Source organism: Ovis canadensis, chromosome 20, assembly GCF_042477335.2.
Source record: "Ovis canadensis isolate MfBH-ARS-UI-01 breed Bighorn chromosome 20, ARS-UI_OviCan_v2, whole genome shotgun sequence".
In the NCBI taxonomy this organism is placed as follows: domain Eukaryota; kingdom Metazoa; phylum Chordata; class Mammalia; order Artiodactyla; family Bovidae; genus Ovis; species Ovis canadensis.
In genome coordinates, this window is record NC_091264.1 from 30,538,584 (window position 1) to 30,545,889 (window position 7,306).

Here is a 7,306-nt window from a genome sequence, read left to right on the forward strand (position 1 = left end):
ATGAACATTTAAAGATTTTGTAGGAGTGATAAATAACAAATTCAGGATGGCGGTTGCCTCTCTGGGGAAGGGAAGATGCCCCGAGAAGGCGTACTCAAGGGGCTTCAAGTACATCAATAATGTTTATTCTTGAGCCAGCTGCTAGGAACACGGGTTCATCCCATTATTCCCGATACCTTTGTGTGGCTGGAATGTTTCATTTAAAAACAAAAGAAGAAAGATTCCAAGGTTTGGGTCCTGGGCCAAAGGAAGAAATCTCACTCCTTCAGCCCCTCTGGGCTCAAGACACAGCCAAGGAAGAGGTCTGTTATTCAGCTGGGCCTGCAGGGAGGGCCAGGACAAGCAAGCTGGCCCTGCCCAGAGGGGCTGGAGAGATGAACCTTGCTGAAATGCTGATAAATCTGGGCCCACATCTGGTTGTGGGCCAAGAAACATGGCTGTGAAGGAAGGCAGAGATGGAGAAGGCAATCAGGAGGAGGGCCAGGTGAGAGGGCAGCCTGAGGCCAAGGCAGGGGTTCTGCAGGGCAGGGCTGAGGCGCTCAGGGAGGACAAAGCCTGGAAGAACCACCCCTCCTCAACCACTACCATCGCCACTATGGACTTGGCAGCAGGAAGCCCCTGGCACCCTAGGATGGCACCTACTCTGAGAGAAGGGAGTCGTGTTAAGCAGTCCATGTATGGAGCAGAAAGGGAAGCAGGGGTGTAAACTCTCTCTCACTAGTTTAGCGGCAGAGGGAGAGAGCAAGCAAGGACCCCAGAGTGGGAGGGGAAGGGAATACCCTTGGAATGTCAAGAAGAGGGTTTACTATCCGTATTTTTGACTGTATTGATGTTGTGGGTTTTGATACATGTTTAAGTGGGAGTAGGAGAGGGCAGCAAGATTCAGCGTGATACTCCCATGAGGACCCGCCCTTGTCCATCAAACTAGGTGCCTCTCATAACCCCTTCCTTGTTATCTCCCCAAGGGCTCGGGCTCAGCTGCTCAGGAAGAGGGGTGGGGTCCGCTCTGGGAGGGGGTGTCTGGACACAGTCATGGGACTCTCGAATGGCCGGGGGGAGGGCGGGAGGCGGGATGCCATCAGGGAGCAGAGGCCTCAGCCTGGACCTGGTGATGCTGATCCAAGGGAGGGGAGACCCAGCCCAGTGAGGGTGAAGGTGAAGTTGGCTCTGACACCCGAAGTGGAGGTGAAAGAGAAGTAGGGAAGTGGAGGTGGGGCAGGGGGCTGGTCAGGCCCTGACCCCCTGAGGCCTTGACCCTGGAGGCCTGCCCACCCTCTTCGTCCCTGCCCCACTGTGCTGGCCACCCTCACCCTGCCGCCACTCTGTCCACACACATTTCTCTCCTCCATCTACCCTCTTCCTCATTCTGCTCTTCTCCCTGCTTCCCAAAGAACACTTGGCTGTGATGGGCTGTTCCCAGATGCCTTCTCCCACGGTCCACGCTGGTCCTCACCATCACCCTCCCCACAGGCCTGACCCAAGCCCAGCTTGGCTATCTGATTTTGCTTCCACTCCAGAAAGTCAGTCACCCCAGACCAGCCCTCTTATCCTCCCTGCACCTTGGAGCACATGTGAGTCCATCTACACATCTTTACGGAGCCCCTGCTCTCTGCCCAGGCTGGGGCCGAGTGCCATGAGGAATGCTGGCAGGAATAGCTAAGCACAGACCCTGCCCTTGCAGGGCAGACAGAACAGTTAGGGAAGAAAGACAGACACGTAAAGGAGTGAAATAATAAATCAAGTTAAGACAGCATGCAAAAGAACATGCTCTTTTCTGTTTTGCTGTGAGCAATCTTTGGTACAAAGAAGGTCCTTCTAATGACACTTTCAAGGAGTTTAATTATTTAAACGATCTTCCTATCAAAGTGTTATTAATATGGTGACAATGAAGACAGCAGCATAGAAAAGAATAGACAGACAAATAATGAAATATAACTATAAAGTCAATCACTCACACATTTATCGAGGACTTAATGCATACGAGATACCGATCTAAGCCCTGAATGTACAGGATGGATAAGACCCAGTCCCTCCCCTCAGACAACCCCGAAGAAGGACAGATATGTTAGCCAAACATGGCAACATGACTTTTGATTCAAGGTTAGAAACCTAGAAGAGGCTGTGGGCAATTTCTGGGGTAACTCGGGGAGCTCAGTGTCAGAGGCAGCATTTACAATGAGTTTGGGGAGGTGTGCAGGCAGAGGGATCAGGGTCTGGAAGGGACCAGTGTGCTCAGAGTGGCTATGACCAGGCCCAGTGGTCTTAGCAGGAGAAGCAGGCTGGGACAGGCAGATACAGTAGTCATATTGTGGAAACTCACCTGCCTACTCAGAAACCGGGACTTTTTGCTCTAGACAAAATATTTGGGGGCCATAAATGACATGACTATGGCAAGTTTATTTGTTTAAAGACATTTCGTAGGTTAGATGTGAAGGGAAAATACTCGAAGGTCACTAACAGGCTGTTCATTCAGGCCTGGGTATGAGAGGCCGGATCTTGCTGCGAACAGAGGAGGGGAAACGGGAGGGACCCCAGAGGAAGAGAGAAAGGGAGAGTGTCCACAAACAGGAGGCAAAGGACACAAAGGTGCAGAGAGGACCCTGTGGTGTCAAAGCGTAGGCAGCAGAGCAGCAGGAGCCACGGGCAGAAACCAGGACCTACAGAGAATCAGAACCTTATTTTGCAGAAGATGGGGGAGTGGTCTGGGTCAAGTTGAACTTGAGGTGACCACAGAGATTTCACCTGCAGCACCTTTAATTAGAGGTGGCAAGTTGAGCTCATGCGTTTTCCTCCTGAAGCCCTGCTTAACTACACAGAGGGCCTTGTTCTTAAGGTGTAGATTCATAGAAACCAGTAGAACAAGGGAGGAGACAACAGCAACAAGTTTTGGAAGCTGGAGAGACGATGGCAGAGAAAGCTGAGTCCTGCCAGAGATGAGGACAGCTGAGAAGCAGCCCCACTCCCCAACTCAGGGCCTGGGGCTCCGGGCTAGATTGGCATGGGTTACTTCTAGAAGCAGGGATAAGAGTGAATTTTAAAAGGTAAAACGGAAGTAGTTGTCAGGGGTTGGGAGGAGGGAGGAATGAATAGATAGAGCACATGATTTTTAGGGCAGTGAAAATAATGTGAAACTATATGGTGAGTATGTGCATTTATACATTTGTCCAGACCCATAGAATGTTCAACACCAAGGGTGGACACTCATGTAAACTGTGGACTTTGGGGACAATGGTGTGTCCATGTAGGTTAATCCACTGTAACGAATGTCCCCTGGGGTGAGAATGTTGATGGTAAGAGAGGCTGTGCATATGTGGGCAGGAGAGCAGGGGGTGTACAGGAACTCACTAGACTTTCTACTCAACTTTTCCGTGAACCTAAAACTTCTCTGGAAGGAAAGTTATGACCAACCTAGATAGCATATTCAAAAGCAGAGATATTACTTTGCCAACAAAGGTCCATCTAGTAAAGGCTATGGTTTTTCCAGTAATCATGTGTGGATGTGAGAGTTGGACTGTGAAGAAAGGTGAGTGCCAAAGAATTGATGCTTTTGAACTGTGGTGTTGAAGAAGACTCTTGAGAGTCCCTTGGACTGCAAGGAGATCCAACCAGTCCATTCTAAGGGAGATCAGTCCTGGGTGTTCATTGGAAGGACTGATGCTAAAGCTGAAACTCCAATACTTTGGCCACTTCATGCAAAGATTTGACTCATTGGGAAAGACCCTGATGCTGGGAGGGATTGGGGGCAGGAGGAGAAGGGGACAACAGAGGATGAGATGGCTGGATGGCATCATTGACTCGATGGACAGGAGTCTGAGTGAACTCTGGAAGTTGGTGATGGACAGGGAGGCCTGGCGTGCTGCAATTCATGGGATCACAAAGAGTCGGACACAACTGAGCAACTGAACTGAACTGAACTGAACTGAAAACTTCTCTAAAAAGAAATTAAGCCTACGGACTTCACTGGCGGTCCAGTGGTTTAAGACTTCGCCTTTCAGTGCAGGGAGTGTGGGTTCAGTCCCTGGTCAGGGAACTAAGATCCCACATGCTTCCTGGCCCAAAGGCCAAAAACCATAAAACAAGCAATAGTGTAACAAATTCAATGAAGACTTTAAAAATGGTCCCCATCAAAAAAATCTTAAAAAAATAAAAAAGCCTGTTTAAAAAAGAAAACAAACTAAAAGTCAATTTAAGGAGCAGTTAGTTCTCCAAATCCCCTCTCTTACTCTGTGCAGGTCAGTTCCTTTCCCCCTCTGTACCATTGCAGGTGATGGGAGATGCATATTCTAGAGTGAGTAAGACGGAGAGTCTTTGGGCTGGGGAACACAGATGTAAGAGAGGCAGGGTCACTTCAGGCGGACTGGGTGAGAGACTCTGACATCAAGAGAGACTTTTTTTTAGTATTTTCTAAAATGTATTTATTTATCTATTTAGTTCTGGTTGCCCTGGGTCTTCTTTGCTACTCGAGGACTTTTCTCTAGTTGCAGCAAGTAGGGGCTACTCTCCGTTGCAGTGCATGGGCTTGCCATCGCGGTGGCTTCTCTTGTGGAGCACAGGCTCTAGGCGCATAGGCCTTAGTAGTTGTGGCCCACGGACTTTGTTGCCCCACAGCATGTGGGATCTTCCCAGATCAGGGTTGAACCCATATCCCTTGCATTGGCAGGCGAAGCTGAACCACTGTACCACCGAGGAAGTCCTCAAGGGCTTCTAAAGGGTAGAGGCAGCAAAGGCCCGCCCATAGTTGCAAAGCTTTTAGAGTTCCATTCTTCAGCAGGAACCCAAAGGTCCACAGACACATGAGGAAAGCATCTAATATGAAGAACAGAGATCAAAACAAACAGATGAAAGCAATTTGGGGGATACTGTTGTGCAGACGGAAGGAAACTTTTTAAAAAATTATTTATTCTCAGAGAAATATGATATTGCAACCATGAGATCAGAATAAGATGCTATAAAAATGAACATTCAGGGGACAAAATAAGGTCTCAGAGATTTAAAATACAACAGGAATGACAATTAAACAGAAAGACTGGAAGTTAAAGATATCCTCCCAAACTGTAGCAAACAAAGAAACAAAATCAAAGAAACAAAAAAAAAACAGAAAAGAGAAAAATCCCTTAAAAATTATTTCAAGAGCTCTTTCCCTTCAGCAGGCCACAGACAATCCACCCTGCCTGGTGTTACCGGTATTGTAAGAACAAGCCATACCCAAAATCTCCCTTCGGCTTATGCCGAGATGTCCCTGATGCTAAGATTAGCATCACTGACCTGGGACAGAAGAAGGCAAAAGTGATGAGTTCCTACTCTGTGGCCACATGGTATCGGATGAATATCAGCAGTTCTCCTCTAAAGCCCTGGAGGCTGCCCGTATTTGTGCCAGCAAGTACATGGCGAAAAGCTGTGGCAAAGTTGTTTTTCACATCCGAGTGTAGCTCCACCCCTTCTATGTCACCTACATCTATAAGATGTTGTCCTGTGCTAGAGTGATAGACTCCAGACAGGTATGCAAGATGCCTTTGGAGAGCCCCAGGGCACAGTGGCCAGGGTCCACACTGGCCAAGTCACGATGTCCATCCTCACCAAGCTGCAGAACAGGAAGCATGTGACTGAGGTCCTCTGCAGAGCCAAGTGAAAGTTTCCTGGACACCTGACGATCCACATCTCCAAGAAGCAGGGATTTACTAAGTTTAACGCAGATGAATTTGAAAACACGGTGGCAGAAAAGCAGTTTATCCCAGATGGGTGTGGGGTAAAATATATACCCAATCGTGGCCCTCAGAACAAATGGTGGCCCTTGCGCTCATGAGAGCCAGGGCACTGTCGCCTGCTTACTTACACCCACCAATAAATCCTACTTTCCTATCAAAAAAAAAAAAATTACTTCTAGAGCATTTCCCAGAATTGATGGACATGAGTTTCCAAACTGAATAGGCCAAAGTAAAAAGTAAAGTAAATGTAGCTCAGTCGTGTCCGTCTCTTTGCGACCCCATGGACTGTAGCCTACCAGGTTCCTCTGTCCGTGGGATTTTCCAGGCAAGAATGCTGAAGTGGGTTGCCATTGCCTTCTCCAGGAGATCTTCCCAACCCAAGAACCAAACTCAGGTCTCCCGCATTGTAGGCAGACGCTTTACCATCTGAGCCACTGGGGAAGTGACCTAAAATAGGCCAAAGAGTATATGAAAATGCCCCTTCACCAAAGCACAACGTCACAGAATTTCAGAACACCGGTGACAAAGAGAAGATGCTACAAACTTCTAGAAAAAAACAATCACGTGAAAGGATCAGGACTCAAAACAGCATTGGCTGTTTCAGAGAACTGTCACAGAATGTGAGGGAGCATTGCCTTCAAAGTTCTAAGGGAAGATTTTTTCCAACCTAAAGTTCCATACTCTGCCAAACTTAAATATAAAACAAAAACATGCTGAGACATGCAAATTCTCCCCAAATTACAACTTCCATTGACCATTTCTACAGTGGGAGGGTGGAGGTGTGTTCCCTCCTGCAAATACAAGACAAAGACATCAGAAAATCCACAGGAGAGAGAGATTAGGATCAGTGCCTGAAATAGAGAGCCAGTAGGTCCTCCTGCAGAAGTGAAAGGGCTCTGGGAACAATTTATTCAAGAAGATGAAATGCATAGAATGCCTAAAATTTGGACTTACTGAGATGAGATCTACACTACCAGGAAAGATTTGGGGACCGAATCACTAACATGGATAAGGAAAGCAAAGCAAATTTTAAAAAGGGCAGCTCACTCCATAGAGAACAAATGTTGAAATAATATTAATAATCTACTACATGGTTTAGCTATAAATAACAATTAGTCATGAAAATGAAGACGTTGATGAGACTTCCCTGGTGGCCCAGTGGTTAAGACTCTGAGCTTCCGCTGCAGGGGGCCTAGGTTCAGTTCCCCGGAATGGGGAGTTAAGATCCCACAGGCTGTGAGGTGTGGCCAAAAAAAATTTAATTTAATTTAAAAAAGTGAAAACATTGAGTTTCTGTCTAACCAAGAGGATGATATAACCACATTGGGAGAATGAGGAGACAGGCAGGGGTTCTAGGTGAAGGTTCTAATGGGGAGGATGGATAAAAGAAAATTTAATCTACATCTTATAAAGTGAGAACTTAGGGACTTCCCTGCAGTCCAGTAGTTAAGACTTCACCTTCCAATTCAGGGGGTGCAGATTCGATCCTTGGTCAGGGAGCTAAGATCTAGCATGCCTCCCAGCCAAAAATCTAAAACGTAAACCAGAAGCAAGATTGTAACACATTCAATAAAAACTTAAAGATCCACATTGAAAAAAAA

At 47.2% G+C, this 7,306-nt stretch overlaps 1 pseudogene; it reads left to right on the plus strand.

Annotated features, from left to right (window-relative positions):
- The first annotated feature begins 2,083 nt into the window (after positions 1–2,083).
- LOC138425919 (large ribosomal subunit protein uL16-like) lies at positions 2,084–5,803 on the plus strand (annotated as a pseudogene).
- The last annotated feature ends 1,503 nt before the right edge of the window (positions 5,804–7,306 follow it).